The following is a 22313-nucleotide window of genomic DNA, read 5'->3' as shown; positions in this document are numbered from 1 at the left end:
TTAGTGTCCGCTTGATTCCCGAACAACCCTCGCCTAATTTTATAACAGCTTTGAGGAAAGCCTAGCTGTTGGAGCACCGACGAGGGGGCTGCCTTAAGGATTTTAAGGGCATTTGTTCTGTGCTCACACCCTCTGCTATCATGTCTTCTCCAGAAGACCATTTTTACTCCTCCTACCAGGAAGTGGAGGAGGAATGGCCCCCCAACTTCTCCCTCCAGTAGTGGACCAAGCCCTATCTCTGGCTATTTCTAGGGCGCTGGCTCCTCTTAGGGATCAGGTTGATAAGCTGGCGAAAAGCATGGGGTGTTCAGTGACCCAGATCTGGTGGTGGTGGGTCCCAGTAGCTCCCAGATGGGGAATAAAAGGGCCGTTAAGCATAACGCGGGGCACTTGGAAGGATCTGATAAACTTACAGAGACCTTCCTCAAGAATGCGCGAACGCGAAAACATGCACCCTGCCGGGAGGAGGAGGAGTCCGGAGAAAATTGCGATGCTGTTACCACTAATGTAGACCCCGACGGCGGGATTCACTTAGAGGGAGATGGTGTATCGCAGGACGATTTCTCCTCCGATGAGGATAAGGACTCGGGGCATCCCTGGCATCCAGAGTCCCACTCCGCTCAGTCCCAGGTTGGGGACGGGGTCCACTCGGACATGTTCGAGCCGACCCAAATTTACCATCCTAGGTCGGCGGAGTGGACCTCTGACACCAAAGTGGCAGAATATGTGGTGGGGAAAATCCATCAACCCCTTGAAAGGGAGGTCAGGAATAGGATGAGGGGAGAATGCCCCAGGCCCTCACTGAAGGGGAAGGTGGCACACACTCTTGAAATTGATGAGAAACTATGTACCTTTTTCTCCAAGTATATGAGGGATCCCAAGAAAGGAATTGATAGGTCATGGATGGGGTAGGGCCATTGACTCAAATTATTCAATTGGCGGAGCATTCAAAAGAGTCAGGATCCCCTTTGTCCACGGATATTGTGGCTGGTTGGGCACATTACCCTAAACCCTAAAACACTACCCCTCCACTACCCAAACACCACTGCACTACCCTAAACCCTAAACCCTAAAACACTACCCCCAGCATGACACCCTACACTACCCAAACATAACTGCACTACCCTAAACCCTAAAACACTACCACCAGCACGACTCCCTACACTACCTAAACACCACTGCACTACCCTAAACCCTTAATCTACCCCAGCACAACCCCCTACACTGTACAAACACCACTGCACTGCCTTAAACCCTAAAAGAATACCCCAGCACGACCCCCTACACTACACAAACACAACTGCACTAACCTAAACACTAAATCTAAATCCAGCATGACCCCCTACACTACACATTCACCACTTCACTACCCTAAACCCTAAAACACTACCCCCAGCACAACCCCCTTCACTACCTAAACACAACTGCACTACCCTAAACCCTAAAACACTACTCCCAGCACGACCCCTTCACTACCCAAACACCACTGCACGACCCTAAACCCTAAAACATGACCCCCTACACTACACAAACACCACTGCACTACCCTAAACCCTAAAACACTAGAACCCAGTACGACCCCCTACAGTACACAAACACCACTGCACTACCCTAAACCCTAAAAAACTACCCCAGCACTACCCCCTACACTTCCCAAACACCACTGCACTACCATAAACCCTAAAACACTACCACAACCCCCTACACTACACAGACACCACTGCACTACCCTAAACCCTAAAACACTACCCCCAGCATGACTCCCTACACTACACAAACACCACTGCACTACCCTAAACCATAAAACACTACCTCCAGCACGACCCCTACATTACACAAACACCACTGCACTACCCTAAACCCTAAAACACTACCACCAGCATGACCCCCTACACTACTCAAACACCACTGCACTACCCTAAACCCTAAAATACCACCCAAGCACAAACCCCTACACTACCCAAACACCACTGCACTACCCTAAACCCTAAAACACTACCCCCAGCACGACCCCCTACACTACCCAAACACCACTGCACTACCCTAAACCCTAGAAAAAAAAACCCACCCCATGCCCAATCCCCCTTACCTCTCACTCCTTGTGGTTCCTCTCTCCTCGTGGTTCCTGCTTCACGTCATCTCTGGGGGGGGCAGTGCACTTCTTTGTGAGGAAATGGAACAGCCTCTGTTTCCTTACAATAACGTGGATCGTCTACATGTTTTTAGAACGCATGGTCATTTACCAAACATACCTTTACAACAAAATTTGTTGTAAAGGCATGCGTGGTAAATGACCATGCGTTCTAAAAAAATGTGTAGTAATGACTTTGCGATGTACAATGCATGCGTGGTAATGCATGCGTTGTAATGGTATCGCGAAGTAAAAAAGTAGTTGTAACAGCTGTTTACTGATCGAAGCTGGTCCCTGTTCTTCAGTGAGACGTTTATTTGATTAATTAAGAGGAAGGAATGTGTTTTTTTTACCGAAAAGTGCATTCCCAGCTCTTGTATTGTGAAAGTGTACGTGTGGCCTGGTTTCACTTCCGGTGAGAAAGTGGAAGAGTCTGTTTGGATCTAAAGGAGTTCTGTTGTTGGACGGGGCCGGCACAACACACTATCAGAAAACATAGCTAATGGAAAGCGTCCTCCCTGAAGTGTGGAGCAGTGCCATGAGAGGTCAACGAGTGTGCGTCCCACCGCTGTATGACCGTACCGCGTGACCCATGTGCCACCTCCAGGGTACAGGAGGCAGAAGCGGCATCGCAGGTCCTCTTGAAGACCGTTGTAGCACTATTTCTACATTTTTGTACTAGGTCATTTTAACTTTGTTGTTCCTGCCAGATACAAAGAGAAGATCCTGTGTTATTCAGTGCCCTCGTTACCTTTTTTGTGGGTTGTGGTGATTGCCACTTCGCTGCCCCGCCGGTGCACACGATTGGGCACCCCACCTCGTGTGCCATCTGCAGGGCCTCTGCCCTCAGATCACTGGTTTCGGTTTCTGGAGTGGCAACATAAACAGTTGCTCCCAAAGGACTAGCCTGAACACTTAGGTGAATATCCCCTGCACCAGCATTCCACGGAAATACTTTCCTAGCTCTCCCACGTCGACGAGGACGTCATAATAGCACGGCTCCGCTTGCGACACCGTATGACATCATCGGAGCCATAAGAGAACCTAATCGGCGTGCTGACGTCAGTTCCACCCTTTTTTTTTGTGCCACCGAGGCAAACAGGCAGACCGAGACATTTTCACATTTATACATAGTATAATAAATATATATATATTCACTGAAAAACAATAGGTTTCAGGCACGTTATCGTTAGAAATTAGCGTTTAAAAAACCCTAGAAATTCACTGAAAAAAACATAAGTTTCAGGGGCGTTATAGTTAGTTGGACATTTCACTCGTACAAAACCATAGAAATTCCCCTGTTATAGTTAGTTCAGCTAACTATAACTTGCGCGCCCGCAATGCACTGCTGATGACGTCACATATTACATCACTCATGACATTGGTCAGTGACATCACTCATGACATCATCCAGTTAATGTGTGTTTTTCTGAAAATGAAATATGTTTTATATATGTATATCTCAAGGTTGATGGAAGAATAAATGTGTATATAAGTGTCTAAATGGATGATTTTTTTTTGTAAAATTGATTGTATAACTGACTGATTAAGTGTATCTTAGTGAATACATGGGTTAGTGAGTAATGTTTAAATATGTAAATATCTGTATCAGTCTCTCACTGTGTGTCTAAGTGGCTGCATGGGTTGGTGAGTAGCTACATAAGTGTCTATATTGGTTATTAGTTGGTTTTTTGAGTATCGGTATGAGTGTCTGTATGGTTCGGTGGGGGTATTACTTAGTGCATAGATGCATGAATGAGTGACTCACTGTTTCTATTTGTTGAAGACAGCATGTGTGCAGGACTGTATAGGTGGATGAGTGGGTGTATGGGTGTGTTAGTGAGTGAATGACTGTCTCAATAGTGTCTTTATGAGTAACTACATATGTTTTAAACTAGTATATGTGAGTATTGGTGTATATAAGTGAGTATATGTGAGAGTGAGAGATTGGAAGAGTTCCTGTACAAATAAGTAGGTGTTTCTATAAGTGATTGTTTAAGAGAGTAAGTATGTGTAAGTTTCTGTAGAAGTAAGTGTGGTAGTGTGTTTATAACTGTATAAGCAAGTAAATGGATGTTTGATACTTTGCATGTGTGACTATGTGTGTGAGTAACTATATGGATGAGTGGTGGTGTGTAACAGGATATATAGGTGTATGAGTACATATGATGAGTGAGTACATGCATGAGTGACTGTATAGGGACTGTTGGTGAATGAGTGGATGTGTGTGTAGATCTTGGAATTACTGAACATGTGTGTTGTAACTGGTATTGGCATGTCCATTGTTTTGAAAATGTTAGTTTGCATTTTTGAGTGTGTGTATCAAAGGTTATATTAGGGTGAGAGGAGGTCTGCCACTCTATCACAAGGATGATGTCATCAGTGATGTCATCAGTGATGTCATTTGAGATGTCATGAGTGATGCCATGAGTGATGTCACTGACCATGTCATGAGTGATGTAATATGTGACGTCATCAGCAGTGCATTGCGGACGCGCGAGTTATAGTTAGCTGAACTAACTATAGCGGGGGAATTTCTATGGTTTTGTACGAGTGAAATGTCCAACCAAATATAACGCCCCTGAAACCTATGGTGTTTTCAGTGAATATATATGTGTGTATATATATAGATATATATATATATATATATATATTCACTGAAAAAACCATAGGTTTCACACACGTTATAGTTAGGAATTAGCATTTAAAAAACCTTGCAAATTCACTGAAAAAACCATAGGTTTCACACATGTTATAGTTAGCGGAAATTTTACTGATAAAAAACCAATGAAATTCCCCCGTTATAGTTAGTGCAGGAAACTATAACTCACGCGACCGCAATCCTCTGCTGATGCTAATACTGTATTTAGACACTTATTTGCCCATGTCTTCTTCCATAAATTTTTAGCTATACATATATTACAAATATTTTTTTTTCATAAAGACACATATGTCATCAGCAGAAGATTGCGGTCGCGTGAGTTATAGTTTCCTGCACTAACTATAACGGGGGAATTTCATTGGTTTTTTATCAGTAAAATTTCCGCTAACTATAACATGTGTGAAACCTATGGTTTTTTCAGTGAATTTGCAAGGTTTTTTAAATGCTAATTCCTAACTATAACGTGTGTGAAACCTATGGTTTTTTCAGTGAATTTGTACGGTTTTTTAAATGCTAAGTTACTTTACGCCATTCGTGGCGTGCGCGCCCACTTAACGCAGTTCGTTCCGTGCGCGCACGGTGCGCTTCGCGCACCGTGAGCGCACAGTGAGCACGCGGTGTGCTTTGCGCACCGCGCGCCCACTTTACGCAGTTAGTGCCGTGCCCACGTTACGCTAGATGGGCCATGTACGCACGATGCGCTTCGCGCACCGTGCGCACATGGAGGACATATTATGCGCTTCCTTGTGATAGGTAATCTGTTGAAATTTTTTGGGGAAATGCTGTGCTCTTATACGCCATGCCGAAATGGTGGCCTTCGGCCACCATTTGCACACGGGGTGGAGAGAGTGTGGATTTTTTTTTTAAAAAGCGTAATCGGCGAAATTTTCGAAAAATAAAAAATTACCGTTTTTTGCCTTGGGGGATCTTTGAAGACTCAACTAATATGGTTATGTGCATGGGCGCTGTCTAAACAGCCCCTTTATATGTTTTTGGCATTTGTTTATCAGCTCCCCCCTCAGAGTGCGAGAGAGAAAATGGCGGCCGCCACTTCCTGGTTTCGACCGATTCGAATGTTTACTAAGATCTAAGGGCCAATCAGAATCGCGCTCGCGCACGCCACCGTACGCGTACGGTAAGCGTACCGTAAGCGCACCGTAAGCTGGCTCAGATATATATATTGATTTAAAGGCTATTTTCTCAGAATCTACTGAACAGATTTACACCAAACCTACAAAAGGCACTTCCTTGACCTGAGGACTACCTCTCTGCCAAATTTCAAGTAATTCTGTTCAGCCGTTCGGGCTGTAGCTGTGTCTAAAGGTCCTATGGAAAAATGCATGGGAAAAACGCGTTTTGGGACCCCCCTTTTATCTCAGCCCCCGCTTGACGAATCCCCCCGAGACTTTCAGGGTAGGAGCGGAGCGTAGCGCCCCACCTATTTTGAAAAATTCGCAATGATTCGTCGACCGGCGCAAAAGTTATTCAAAATAGAATGTTGCGGATTTCCTATGGAAACGTGGTCCTAACTATAACTACCTACTGGCGACCGCCAGTAGGTAATATATATATATATATATATATATATATATATATATATATATATATATATATATATATATATATATATAAAACCTGAAATCCTGGATTCCGCAAGGCTTTTATCTGGCGGTCTGAGACAGGTTCCGGGCACCCCAAATATAACCAAACAATCATTCACTTCCATTGAAGAAAACTCATATGACCCAAATATGCGAAAAGGTAAGATTTAATGGCTCTTCCACAGGAGGGTATACCCTATAACCAGGGCCTGTAAATTAAAATGCTACTAGTGGGCCTGCAGCACTGATTATGCCTCCCACACAAGTAGCTTTTCAAACCTGTCTCAGGCCTGCCATTGCAGTGCCTGTGTGTGCAGTTTACTGCTGCTTCTACCGGGCATTAAAAACTACTTGCCAAGCCTTATACACCCCTTTTACTACATATAAGGCACCCGTAAGGCAGGCCCTAGGTAGGCATAAGGGTAGGCTGATAGGTAAGTAAAAGGTAGGACATGTACTTTTATGTTTTACCTGTCCAGGTAGTGACAAAAAGGTGCATTCATTTTTCATTACTGCTCCCGAAGGTTATAGCATTGTGAATTCCCTTATACAATTTTAAGTGGTAATTCCTGATCAGAAAGGAGTAGCTACTTAAATGTTTTATATCTTTGGAATGGTAATGATAAATCCTCCGTTTTGGTGAAATAGGATTTAACCTTACTGTCCTTACTGTTTTAGAAATGCCACTTTTAGAAAGTGAACATGTCTCTGCACTCACTGCTCTGTGTGCCTTGCAGCCTGTCTCCAATACAGCTACACTTTGTGCATTCCCTCTAGACAGCCATGGATTCAGGAATGATAGGTGTGCCTGAGTACCCATCTACATACATCTGCATTCTGATGGCCTTGTCCGGGCAGGATGGAAGGGAGGGGCTAACACTTCACTGAATAGGTAGTGTCCTGCCCCCACACAAAGGACTGACTTGCCCCCCATAAATTGCTAGTCAGACAAGGCTGGATTGGAAGGAGGATCTGTGCACTTCAAAGAGCTGGTTTGGTCACCCCCACATCAAAAGGCACTGGTGTAAAGTGGAGTGGCGTGTCATAGACTGACATGTCATAGAGTGTCCTAGAGTGGACGGGCATGGAATGGTGTAGTGGAGAAGAGTGGCATGTAATACACAGGAGTGGCATCTCTTAGATTGGAGTGGAGTGGTGTGTTGGTGTTGTACAGTGGAGTGGTGTGTCATAGAGTGGAGTGGCGTGGAGTGTCATAGAGTGGAGTGACATGTTGTAGAGTGAAGTGGTGTGTCATAGTGTAGAATAGAGTGGCATAGAGAGGAGTTGTGTGTCATAGAGTGGCATGCCATAGAGTATCTTAGAGTAGAGGGGCATAGAGTGATGTGTCATAGAGTGGAGTGGCATATAGTGTCGTAGACTGGAGTGGAGATTCGTGGAGTGGAGTGCCATGTTGTGCAGTGCAGTGGTGTGTCATACAGTGGAGTCACGTGTCGTAGAGTGCAGTGGAGTGGTGTGTCATAGAGTGCATTGAAGTGGCATGCTGTAGAGTGCCTTGGAGTGTAGGGGAGTGGGGTGGGTTGGAGTAGCGTATAGTGGAGTGGCATGTAAAAGAGGGGAGTGTTGTGTCATGGAGTGGAGTGGTGTGTCATAGTGTAGACATGCCACTCTATGACATGCAAGATGTTATAGACTGGAGTTTCATTGACCTTAGCAGAGTGGCATTGAGTGGAGGGGCATATAGTGGAGTAGAGTGTTGTAGAGTGGAGTGGTTTAGAGTGGAGTGGTGCATTGTAGAGTTGAGTGGAGTGGCGTGTCATTGAGTGGCATATCATGGAGTCTGGTAAAGTGGAATGGCATAAAGTGGAGTGATGAAGAGTGGATTATCATGTTGTTGACTGAAGTGGCATCTTGTAGAGTGGAGTGGAGTGTCGAAAAGTGGAGTGGAGTGACATGTTATAGAGTGATGTGTTGTAGGGTGGTGTGGAATAGAGTGCAGTGCATCCATAGAGGACAGCAGAGTAACTTGTCACAGAGAAGCATGTCTTAGAGTGTCTTAGAGTGGAGGGGAATACAGTGGAGTGGCATGTGGTAAAGTGGAGTGGCGTATTGTACAGTGAAGTGGTGTGTTGTTGAGTGGAGTGGCATGGAGTGTGGAGTTGTAAAAGTCAAAGAGTGGAGTGGCGTGCTATAGAGTGGAGTGGCATGTTGTAGAGTGGAGTGGAGTGTTATAAAGTGTTGTAGAGCAGTGGTTCCCAAACCTTTGACTCCAGAAGACCCCCAGTAAGTCACTGCTGGAAGCCGGGGACCCCCAAGCAATTTGTACTATTTAAATATCAAACATTAAAACAGTAATTTGTGAAAAATACACAAACAAGTGCACACCAAATGCTCTAATAGCCAAAGATTTTATTATTCAACATTGAAAAAGTTAGCAAAAATCTAAAGATTTTAAGAGGAAGGTTGGTGCTGCACCTTGGCGACTCACTTTTCAATGTTTGCTTTTATTTTTCTGAATGAGGCTCCTGCTCCTGCCAGGGCCATACTGGAAACCCAAAGCAGCCCTGGCAAATGTTGTCAGACCAGTCCCTGTACGGTGCGCACCAAGTGCAGCAAGTTAGCCTGACCACTACAAAGGGAGATTTTGGGGGCTCCCCCCCAAGAAAATTAGGGAAAAATGGCGCATTACACATACATTTGTCATCATATATTGAATGTTATTAACTTTTAAAGCAAAGTAAATGATGACCTTACTGTGTACCAGGATACAACGATCTTTGTTGGGGCTCTTCAATGATTCCCTCACTATCACCCTCCAACAGTGCCTCTTATCTCTCCATAGCCCCTCTGTCACATGTATTGCATTTTTTTTAATAGCTCTCATACCAGTGTAGGGCAGATACAATGAATCATACATGTGTATGTTTAAATCAGTGTATAGAAAATGTTGCATAAGGCAAAGGGGACTTCAAGGTGTAGGTTTCACATTATCTATACTGGTAGGCATTTTTTAAGAGTGCTTTGTCTGGATAAGCACAAACTCAGGTTTCAGAACATAACACAGTGGTTAGCATTGACTGAGAGAAAACATAACTTACTAACTTGTACCATGCAGTTTGAATGCAGCTCTTTGATGGCAGTTGATAGCTCACGGTGCTAGTTTTACGATTGTAACTTATGAACTGCACAGTAACAACAGGAGCTCTGTGACAAAAGCAGTAACCCACTGAGCTATGCACATAAAGTATTGTTTTTTTAAATGCATGGTACACGTTCTTTGCAGCAGGCATATTAATCCTCTGAGCTTCCTTACAGGAGTCAAAGTTGCCACTAGACAAAACTCCCATCTCTCTCCAGCAGGTACATTATTCACCGGAGTTATATTGACACTTTTATTGTTGCTTTGAAAACTGCTGATTATACAAGGAACTATGCAGTGCTTTTAAAACTGCTGCCTGAGGACCCCCTGGGAATGTGTCACGGACCCCAGTTTGAGAACCACTGTTGTAGAGAGAAGTAGAGTAGCATAGATTGGAGGAGCATAGAGTGGAGTAGATTGTTGTAGAGTGGGGTGTTGTAGAGTGGAGTGGCATGTCGTACAGTTGAGTGGAGTGGCGTGTCACAGAGTGGTGTGTCGTAGAGTGTCATACAGTGGAGGGGCATACAGTGGAGTGGCATAGAGTGGAGTGGCATGTCGTAAAATGAAGTGCTGTGTCATAGACTGGAGTGACATGCCATAGAGTGGATGGAGTGTCTTAGAGTGGAGTGGAGTGGACTGGCATGTTATAGAGTGTCTTTTATGATACAAAAATTATTTTATTTACATTTCAAAAAGTACCGTGATACTGCTAGGGGATTTCATGAAAGTACTGCGGTACTCTGAAAACCTTTTAACAAATTTATAAATCAATAAAAACACTTTTCCCTGCTACTATAGACTTTCCAAAACTGCCTCATTTCTTTTTGTGCATTACAAAAATAGTACTAAGTTATATTTTATATATTAAAACACAAGAAGGCTGCCTTTTTATTTTGCAAGGGCTTTGATTAACCAATAATATTGTGTTTGATCATCGCTACTTACCATGGCATACCACAAAGGTATTGTGGTATGCAACCGCCCAATATATCACTAAGATTTTGTCCCTTATAACTTAAATATTACTGAACCAATTCAGATCAAATAAAAAAATGACCCTTTCAACACGATAGTCTACATTCCTGAAAGATTTCATGTAAACCTGTTCAGCCACTTTGTCTCAAAGGTCTTAGCTAATCATCACAAAACTTTGCATCATTAACCAATAAATGAATAGGTCTGCAAAGTTTTGCTGAGATTAATAAAATGGTGACAAAGTTATTAGCTAGCAGAAATCTGAGGAGTTCCTATCTCTAATGCCACTCTGTAATAAACATATGTTCAATGTACATTAATAGGGCTTTAGAATAGTAGTTATATACTTACCTAAGAATATTTACCTTGAAAATATAATAGTAGTTGATATTCAGAAGATGATTGTTTTTGCAGGACGATATTAGAAACTCAATAATGTGGTAGACCCATTTTGCACTATTATTAAGAATTGATATTACTTTTTGTTCAAGATTAAACAGGTCAAGTCTTTGGGTTAGTTACAAACATATTTTTCAACCTGGCGATCCAAAATGAAAAACAATAACATTAAGCACCAGGCGTAAGAGAACTTCTAAAGCACACAGGAGAAAAATATGCCTCCAGTATAAATTGCAAATCTTTGAAAACTAACACTGATATACTAATCTCACTTTGATCCTCTTCATTAGCAGTCAGAACCAATTCAGTTCAATAGTTCCTTTAGGTTTCATCAAGGGAAATGAGACCCTCACATACAAGGGTGAAAGAATGACATCTATAGTTTCCAATTCATTCACCCATTCATCTTACAGCAGCCAGTGCATAGCAACGTGCTAAATTAGTACCTCTCACTTTGTTGTGTGGGGGCAGGGTGAATGGCACTTGCAGTGCCAGCCTGATCCTCTACAAAAGGTAGGCACAACCAGGGTTTCAACTAGGCCTGGGCGAAAATTTCGTTCCGTTTGCGGAAATTGCGATAATTTGACATTTTCGCGTTCCGCGGAGAGCGCGAAAATGTCAAAATTTCCGGTTTCCGCAGCTTGGCGATAATTTGTTTCTTGCTTGCGCTGTAAAATAATACATTCTCGCGCGCGTGCGATCGCCTTACCTGAATCCCTGCATTCGCCGACAAGTTTTCTTGATCCGGTCGCGTTCTCCATGAGATGTTGTATTGTTTTTACCCATTTGAGCTGTCTCGCGACAGTTCGCGCCCACAGTGACGTCATGCGTCGCGCGATCACGTCTTTCTTCTCGCGATCATGCACCGCGAGACAACTCAAAACAAGATGGCCGCGCCCGCAAGCAACCACATGGGTAAGTTGGCGACCCGCAACCATGCAGAAAATCTCGCGAACATGCGGGAAAAAAACTTCCGCATCTTCGCGATATTTCCGCTTGTTTGCGATAATTTTAAACATTTTCGCGATAATTTGCGAAAGTTAATTTCGCAAATTCCGCCCACCCCTAGTTTCAACCCTATAAGGGAGGAAGAGTCATGCCTCCACCATGATGAACATTCTGGGCCTGATTCACAAAGGGCCTCTGAATTCGTGGAGGGGCCCCACACTCATGGCAGACCCCCGCATTGCAATTTCTCATTACAGAGGTCTCGCTAGGAGTGGGGCCCCATGCTATGACTGTGGGGCCTCTGCCAGGAATGGGGAGGCCCTTTGTGAATCGGCCCTGTGTATCACCAATGTGCAACTAGGAATTTGCGAATATTGGCCACAGGGACAATAAAGTTGCACATAAGAATGGTGCCATACATCTGAAAGCCTCAACACAAAATCACATTTATTTGGGCACAGCTGAGTCATTCACACCTTCATCTCTTCATATTTTGTTATTGTTAAATTGTTAAATTTAGTGCACTTAATATATTGGACACACAGGACCAGGATAAGAAATTACATTCAGCTTCAGCAAGTTTATGAAGTTTATGAACAAACGAATACCTGAATTTATTGTAGAAGTTTCTATGTAACCTTAACAACATTTTTAGAGTTGAGAGTCTATTTTACACCTTTAAATCATTTATCTCAACCCCTTACTACACTCTTAACGGATGGGCATTATAGAAAATTCACACACTTAAGATAAGCTATCAAACATTTTAATAGGAAAGCAATTAGCTTCCTTATAAACGTTCACAATTCAGAAAATGCGCTTTAAGCACAGTCTGTGAAATAATTCCTCTCGATAAATGACAATTAACTTCACTTACTAGCTAACCTAATGCATTCAAATGAAACCAATTAAATTGGAACATCTTCTAATATTGTTGATCAACTGTTTGCATTAGCTTAGAATGCTAATATGTTACACAATATTGACTTTTAACCAGCCAACTGTATCAATGGGCAGATGCTAATCACATAGCGGTGCAAATACAATCGCCTGAGTATCGTACACATGCGTTAATGATTTTCATTACACCTTTTGTTCAAGAATGTTACAGAGATGCTAATTGGGTGAAAATTGTAATTTCTTTCCGACACACCTTTTTTTAGATTGTCAAATCTCACAAACATCAAATGAGTATGCTATGTTTTAGTACATGATGGACCCTCATTTATTTTGGTGCACTAATTGTTTCCATGCCGGTCTCTTAGGTGTATATGCATCTTATTTTATTTATTCATTTAAGTGATTTGTAACATGCATAGCTACCCGAAGGCTTCCCAGTGCTAAGAGACTAAGAGAAAAGACTAGAGGTAGGATAATAATACTTATCGAACAACCAAGTTTTAATCGACTTCCGGAATGCTGCTTCCTTTTCCAGGAGTCAAGATTCGTGTGGCAATGAGTTCCACAACTAGGGTGCCAGATGGGTGAAAGATCTACCTCCCCAGCTGGCTCGCCTGATTCTCGTAGTTTTTATCAGCCATTCGGAGATGGATCTAAGCTCCTGTTTGGGTTACAGAGAGTTAACAGGTTTCTGACTTTACTTGGGCCCATTTTGTGTAGAGCTCTGTGTGTCATGCAGAGTGCCTTGAAATTAATTCTGGCCTCCATCAGGAGCCAGTGAAGTGCTTTGAGATGCTTCCTGGCTGATTCCTGTATTGGGACCTTACACAGCAGCCTGCGTTCTGGAACACTTTAAGTCTATTATTAACGTATTTTGGTGCCCCTAGGAAAACTGAGTTTCTGTAGTCCAGACGTGACGTGACCAGGGAGTGCACTACTGTCTTTTTGAGCTGTATGGGCATGCGCTCCAGAATTCTGCGGAGCATTCTAAGTAGTCCAAAACATGTGCTTACTAGTTTCTTGGCTTGGATCACAATTGTTAGATCCTTGTCAAGCCAGAAACCAAGATTTTAGATAGACATCTTTGGAGTAGGTGGGCTAGCTAGACATTTGGGCCAGCTGATCAAAGGCCTGGTGACTTCCTTGTTCCCGAGGACCATCAGCTCTGTTTTATCCCCGTTCAATTTTAGGCATCTCTTTGTCATCCAGTCCACCACCCTTTCCATACAGGGAGCTTAACTATCGGAGTCCCAGTTGGATCTGGGATCTAGGGAAATCAGCCGCAGGGTGTCATCAGTGTAGGATGTCAGAGTGGCATCAAACTCTTGCGCTATCCGTGCGAGTGGTCCCATATAGACATTAAACAGTGTGGGACTCAGCGAGGAGCCCTGAGTCACCCAGCAGGTTAGAAGCATCATTCTGGAGAGGAGATTGTTTTTCATAACGTGGAAAGTTCTACCTTCCAAAAACGATGCCAGCCACTGTCGAGTTTTATCTTGGACACCATAGTCCAGCAGTCTGTGTCACTGAATATGGTGGTCCACTGTGTCGAATGCTGCACTCAAGTCAAGAAGTAGTATAGCGGCTGAGCATCCCTGGTCCAGAATCATTTTAAGTTCCTCTACCACTATTAATAGTGCAGATTCTGTGCTGTGCTGAGTGCAAAATCCCATCTGCATGGGGTGGAGGCATTGGTTTGTTTCCAAGAACTCTGTCAGCGCTCCATTAACATGTTTTTCCAACGGCTTCCCAACAAATGGCAGCATTGAAATGGGGCAACAGTTCCCTAGTTGAGTTGGGTCTAGATTGTTTTTTTTGCAGAGGTCTAATTATAGCATGCTTCCATGCCCTTGGTAAACGCCCGACTCAAAACAGAGGTTCATGATTTTAACTAGTGTTGGAAGCAGGATCTTTGGGACTTTTTTGAGAATACGCAGCGGGGCAGGGTCTAGTGGCGAGCCTGATTTCACCTTATCCAATAATAGTTTCAAATCCTCTATGTGGACTGGGGGAAGCTGGTAATGGTTGTTGGTGAGGCAGTATGTGCCTGTTCTCTTTCCTGCCTTGGTGGTGTTTCTCTCCCGGTCATGGAAGAGCTATAGAAGTCTCTGACTTTTGTAAGGAAGTAGGTGGCTAGATCATTAGCTCTCTCCTCCGAGGCCTCAGTCAGATGTGTGTTGTGTCAAGGCCTTGACTACTGCAAAAAGTTCCTTTGAGGAGTTCTGTGCCTGGCTAATTTTTAGCTCAAAGAATTTAGCCTGTGCCTCTTTGATGCTGTTGTGGTATGGTCTGATAGCCACCTTATACTTGGCTTTAAGTTGTAGATCCTAAGTTTTCCCTCAGTCCTTTTAACATTTTTTGCAGTTTTTCTTAAAGGAAAGTAGTTGGGGGTTGACCATATCTTTCTGATCCTGCCATTAACAAATATTTCCAGTACCAGTTCCTCTCTACACCACCTAACTTGTGCTACCTGAAACATAGAGCATATCCAATTACAGCATTGGCATGTGAGAAAATGTAGCAAATCAGAGGCTTAAAAGGTAAGAATCACCATTTGTATGGATTAAACAAAAGTGAAGCACATGTCAGGGAGAGCCTAATGGAACAAAGTAATGAAGATTACCAGTAGGTAAATGGGCTATTACTTCCTCATCTGCCTTGCCTGTCCCACTCTTTAACACTGAGGCAGTATCCAAGCATCAATTTATGCATAGAGGATTTTATATTACATAAACTACAGAAAAGGGCACACTTGCTGCAGATTTATTCATTACTTGAAAAGGAAAATGAACAACAATTCACTATATAACACACATACGTTCTGGTGATCACAGCACTCAGAAAATGGGTGGCAAACAGTTTACAATCCCCTCCTACCTAGACCTTGTGATGAGCTATGAAAGTGTGAGGGTTCAACCAAGTGACAGCGCTGCAGATGTCTTTTAAGATGCCCGTTGAAAGCCTCCCAAGATGGGAAGATACACTAGTTGACCTTCCCTGATTGTTCCTGAAAGCACTAACCCCATCATGTTTATGCTGAAGAAATCCATCTGCTTAGGGTTCGATTGGTAGGCTTTCTGCCCTGATGAATCAAGAGTTAAAAAAGGGAGGACGTTTTATAAAAGGAAGAAGTTCTAACAAAATTCATGGATAATGCTTGATGAAGATCTAACATATGCATCAGTTTCTCTTACTTGAAAGGGGGAGAAAAAAGATAAATAGGCAACACTAACATTTGGCACACTGGAAACTTAAGGGACCTTGGGAAGACAAGATGGATAAGGCCTCAACACCACCTTGTTTGGAAAGAAGCAAATAAATGTTTCCTTTAGCAATACAGCTCCTAATTCATCCACTCTTCTTCTTGAGCATATAGCTAACAGGAAAAAGCCTTATCCCACAAATGGTTTAAAACAACTAAAGGGGTCTCACTGTAAACACTGAAGGCTTACCACTAAATCCCACAATGGTACTGCAGAATGAACTGCCAGTCATTGAAGATGATTACTACAAAGGTCTAGATTACCTTCAACGTCTTTATCCATGAAGGCTTTAATGGCTGCCCATTGGCTCCTTAAATCTGATACTAAAAGCTGCAACCTAAAGCCATCTCAGAACATCTACAAGTTTAACAGAATCACAAGCAATACTCAATAGGTTATTAGAAAGATACCACAGAGTGGGATTTCTTCCAGTGTTTGTTATAAACCTTAAAAGTGTCTCGTCTGCAAGAATGTTGTATACATTGAGTTACTTCCAAGGAGCAGCCCCTTGCCTCCTCTTAACCTTTAGACCCCGAAGTTCAGATACCCGAGAGCACTGGAGCTTGAGGAGGTGACAGATCCAGTGGAAAGATTCACAGAAGCTGAACCGACATTTGGAGCAGGAATGGAAACCAAAGGTGACTCAGCCACTACATTAGTAGCGCTCGTGTTTTATCACCTCAAAAAATCACAGAAGGTAGTGGTGGATACGTTGTCGCACATTCAAAGACATTTTAGCAGATATTCGGGTATTCACATCAATTTAACACAGTCATATAGGACGTATGACAGAACAAACCCCGGCACTCTGATTATGTACAAATACAGTTTTAAATGTAGATCTCTCAAGACAGAAAAACAAAATGATGTGAAGGGATAACCCCTGACACAGAGAATGTCCAGAAAACGTGTGTGAATCATTCAAACACTAATTTATTCAATGGTACAATAACCAAAGACATGAATCATATCATATCATTACATCAAATATCAAAAAATGTTCATAAAAATAATTAATTCCATAAAGTTCTTGAGAATCCTGTTTTTTGTTTTGTAGAGCATGAGAAACATCCAACGCGCGTTTCGTCACCACCGTGACTTCCTCAAGGCATATTTTCCTGGAGCTCGCATAGGGGGGTTTCAAAGTCTTTACTCCCCTGTTGACTCCAATATCCTGGTTGACGACAGATTCCCCGATATAGCGTTCCAATATTTTCAGACCGACTTATCAAAAAAACTTATGATGACAGCGTTGAATCCTTGTCTTTACTTGAGACGATTTGGAATATGGCTAAGATATAATAGGAAACTTCTTTCTCAACTTTTTGCGTACTGCGTTTGTGTCTGTTGGTTAATGTGGACAAAGAATTTGTTTAATGGTATACAATAATGGTCATCATTGTCATCAAGCACAGTGTGTCCACGAGTTAGGGAACCATGATAAGGCCCTGTGGAGAAGAATCCGTATCGTGTACAACCAAAAGTGCCCTGCCGTCCGTTGTGGCCTGAGGACCACTCTGGGCCATGGAATTGATATTGCATCCAAGCTCCAGGCTTTAGTTAATGGGGTGAAGGAACAGAGATGTTAAAAACGTATGCCGTGAAATACGTGCAATTCAAACATCGTCATACTTTCTATACTTCCCTATGCCAACTTCAGTTGATTCCATTTAAGTTGATTCCAAAACACCTTGGCCGCTTTATCCTTTAATGTACAATTCATAAAAATCTCAAAATCACTCGGATACAAATATTAATCCAGACAGAAATATAATGTGAATCATGGCACATCAAAACAACGGAAAGCATGACTGTTTTAGGTTGCGGTGTGGGAGGGACAACTTTGGCAAGAGAATGAGCAAGTGTTTGAATATTTATTCATGCAGACATTTAAGTCTATAGTGCTTAAAAATGAAATAAATGGAAAAAATAACATTCTCAGAGCATTAGAGACAGAACACTGCACTCTGTAGTGTAACTGACCTCGGTGGTGTGAGCTCTGGGATGCCTGTTACAGTATGTACTTGTTGGTTTTAGGTTTTTGCAGAAAGCACTACCCCTGATACAACTCTATTCTCACACTGCGACTGTAGTCTGGGGAATCCCACTTTAGACTTCCTCCAAACATATTAAAATAAATATGCTCCCCTTTGTGATCTCTGATAATGATAACTATCTCCCCCCATGTAACTCTTTATAACCTGCGGAATCTGTCTTAATAAAAAAATAAAAAAAGATTCTAGTGAGATGTAGGCTCAGACAGATAAAATAAATCTCTACTAATCTTATTCTGGTATAGTGGTTTACAGATTTATGCATGTGTAAACCATATGAGGGGATTGATTCCACAATCCTCAGAGATTACATCCCTTCATTCAGTTTGGCGAATAGACGTACACAGATGAGAACTGCAGCTAGTGCCCTGCATAGTTAATACCTTTTCCTGTTATTTCTATTATCTGCTTGAACGATTTTAACTTTGTTTTACTGAAATCTTTGTGTATCAAGATTATTAGAGGACTAGATTTTAGGCGATTAGGCTAATCTCTGGTCAAATGCACCACTTTATTTGTATTTATTATATTTAGCAAACCATGACAACACAAGTACATGAAATAAAATACATAGAAAGTGCTGACTCGCGTACAGAGGGCAGGACTATAATGGTGCGTACACTCAGGTAATCCTACAAATGTATAGAATTTAACCTATATCTAAAGGAAGGCCCTGGATCTACCTATCCCCTCCTCTTGGTCTTTTTTCAACTCGATCTATTCCAAAAATGCTGCAAAAGTTTGATATTAGTATTGTGTATCTCTGACAAATGCCATGCGATGGAATACATGTTGTCTGTGTTCTACTAGCATGTTTCTCAAATGGTAGATTTGGCTGCCATGATATCCTCTCGGACAGGAGAAAGGACATTCCAGTAGGCATACTACATGGACACTCATTTTGAGTGGCCTGGAAAGTGTCCTTGAATATCCCACTCCAAGGGTAAGCAAAATCCAGGCCATTACAAGTGGCACACTGAGGGTCCCCTTAGAAATGAGGAATTAGGCAGCTAATCAGTAATTCTGGGTCTGATTCCTCTGGTAATTACTCGGTTTTGCCCATATATGCACACAGAGATTTCAGGTGCTTTCAGAATCAGAATTCTCTGTGTAAAAATAAACTGATCTGTGGAAACACTGCAGGGCTAATAAATCAGATGGAGCCAGTAACTGCTGTCATCGGCCCCATGGAAGGCAAGAGTGCACTTGTAAGGAGGGCCATAATCAGCAATGCCTGTATTAGAATTTGCAATACTTTTTTGACTATATGGCACAATATAGTTAGTTTGTGTTCTTCCCATTTCTGCAGGCTTCGCATTTTTAACATCTGAAAAAGCCTATTTCACCTGTGAGTTTTCCCATATTACACTCATGCATCATGAGCATTTCATTGTTTAAGTTGTTGTTTGCTGAGCTAAGTCTAACTGGCCATTTTCAGGCGGTTTTCGGTTTTGCTTTGTAGCCACCACTTCACTTTAACAGTGTTGGTTTAAGAAGGTAACATATTAGGCCCATTAATGACTCCTAGTTAACTATCGTCATGTCTTCCCATCACACTGTTACTCAGGGCACAACGGGTTGGGATGTCTAGTCAGATTGGAAAGTTAATATCCATCCGATAAGCTAAAGCATAAAGGAGTGTGTGAAAACCGGAGAGAATTAAACGAGAAGTAGAAGGAACATACATTAAAATTGAAAAATTGTGGAGGTAGTGATTCTCTGTTATTAGGTGCCTTTTTGTGTTTCTTCTCTCAGACAGGACAAAACGCCCTTTTTTAAAGTATGGAATTTATAGGAAGCAGATGCACAGATGTAGGAATCATTAAACTCGATTTTGCAGATACGATTAGAGGACTTAATTGGAGTTACAGGAATTTACACTTTGCACTTTAGAAAGAGTTCAAATGGAAATGTTAAGTTCTGGCTCTGAAACACATATGGCATGTTTTCATCTTTATTACCTGGCATAGGGAGCAATCGACACAAAGCCGGACTGCTGCCAACCCTTAAATGAGGCATTGCCACATGGGGACCTCTCATGAGGACCTGTAGTCACACTGTATGCAACATATATAACTTAAGTAACTGCAAAGCCATACCTTACTGCTACTACCTTTTTTAGTGGGATCATTGTGTAAATCTCTTTTATTACATCCACGCTTCATCCAAATAAAAAGAAAAATAATTATGAAAAATTTGCTTCCCATTGAGTCCTTTTATCAAAATAAGCATGGGACTGTGATTGGAATGAGACCCTTGAATGAGACTTCGATTGACTTTCATCTGCTGATATCCTGGCCATACGGAATATTCAGTACATTGCCTCTTTAGTATTGAATAATACATTTTGATGAACCTTCAGTTTCTGTCACTAAGTAGTCTAGAACGTTGTTCTTTTGATTTACAAGTTCAACCAATGATTTTATGGTTTGAAAGCACACACACACAGAAGAAGATCATCTTATTAAATACATTTTAAGTAATGTATAAATCCACTCACAGAATTGTTGACTATTGTAAATCAGATATCTGTACACTATCAACATTTTGCATTTTGATTGGTTACTACCTGTTCAATATCTTGCCCGAGAATCCATAGCTAGCACCTGTAACAACCCTCATTATGATCCATCAATCCACCTTTAATTAGCCTTGTTCTCCCTAGCAGCTGCCTGTGAAGATCACAGATTTCTAATGAAGAACTACACTGTGTACCTAGCTTACAGAAATTGCCTGCACTGCGAAACATGCTGCTGGAGAAAATAGCTTTAGAATAAATAAGGCCTTAATGCTTATTTACTTCTGCCTGCTCTAAAAGAAAGGCTTTACATTCAACAGCTTCTATTCCATCGACTTAGTCCCCTGGAGTCCTTCACTTTTGTCATGAATATAGAATGTTAGGGTTCTAGTTGTTCATTAGAACTCTCCTGTGAAGCTGTAGTAAAACACAAGAGTCAAATGACAGACTGCTCCTGCCATGTCCTACTTTGGAAGTACATGTTTCACTCAGCATGCTAGAGGGATGAGGGAGATATTTGAGAAATTATCGAAAATGTGTTCTCATTTTAGCTTTATGGAGAGCTAGCCATAATATCCATGAAATTAAGTTAACCTGTGTATTTTTTTCATTTACTTCAGTCTCCCCTATAGGAAATCCTTCTAGGTCTACTGCTCTTAATCCAGGAACATGACTTTCGTGTGTGTCTGTTGGAAAGTGTGTTATTAGAAGTGGTAAATATGCATCTACCACTGACAATAAGGCCACTAACACAGTCTAGGGCTCAGTGCAGGTCTCAATAAATTATTACCATGATCAACCCTTGGTAGCTTGACTGCGAGCAGGCAGGCTTAACATAGGAGACAGGTACGTAAAGCATTAGAAACACCAATGCAGTTCATAATTAAGACACAACACGTAGTAAAAGTCCACCACCAATTTATAAAAATGGGAAATATTTTTATGTTTACAATGACACCAAAACAAGACAAATCCAATATAGGGAACTGGAGATATGAATGTTCAAAGATTTAGCACTATATAGCACCTAAAAACCTATAGCGCCACTCTGAGACACCTGGTTGCGCTTCATCGGGACAAAGTCAAAGTTTCAGGGCAACCACAATGGAGCCCTTCTTGGATATCCCTTGCAGTAGGCCGTGGTTGAAATTTTACCATTGTAACTTAGAAACTTTTCTGGAGCTTTTTCTGCCGGGGACCCTCGATGTTCTTCACCAGTCCGGATTCGGTGAGGGTTTGCTGGCTTGCTTTTCAGGGAGCTCCGGGCAGATTCTAGAAGACAGACCTCCGGAGCTTTTCAGCAAGGTGTAGCCAGCAGGTCAGGCTGGGTCGCAGTTAAAGGTGTCTGGCGTGGCTCTTGTGGTTGAGTCTGTCTGTTTGTGGAGCTTTTTTCCAAAGTTGCTCCAAACTTCAGGAACTTCTCTCTGAAGTTCCTCTTAAATGTCCAAAGTGTCCAAAACACAATCAAAGGGTCTGAAATCTCCAAGATGGTCCTTGAAAGTTTGGGATCACAATTCCCACAATGCACCTGAACAAAACCCTAACAACTTCATTGGATGCATTACACGCAGGGGACTCTTTATTCCTCTTGAAGCAAGGTACATCCAAAGGACTGTAGTTCCAGAAAATGCAGCCAGTCAGAATGCATGGCCTGGTGATGCAAATCAAGTTTCCATCTTGGCAATCCTTCTTCTTCTCTTAGTTTCAAGCAGCAGATCTGAGAGGCTCTGCTCCTCTCACATATGTATTCAGTGTTCTCTGGGGT

Source organism: Triturus cristatus, chromosome 6, assembly GCF_964204655.1.
Source record: "Triturus cristatus chromosome 6, aTriCri1.1, whole genome shotgun sequence".
Lineage (NCBI taxonomy): Eukaryota > Metazoa > Chordata > Amphibia > Caudata > Salamandridae > Triturus > Triturus cristatus.
This window is presented reverse-complemented; position numbering follows the sequence as displayed.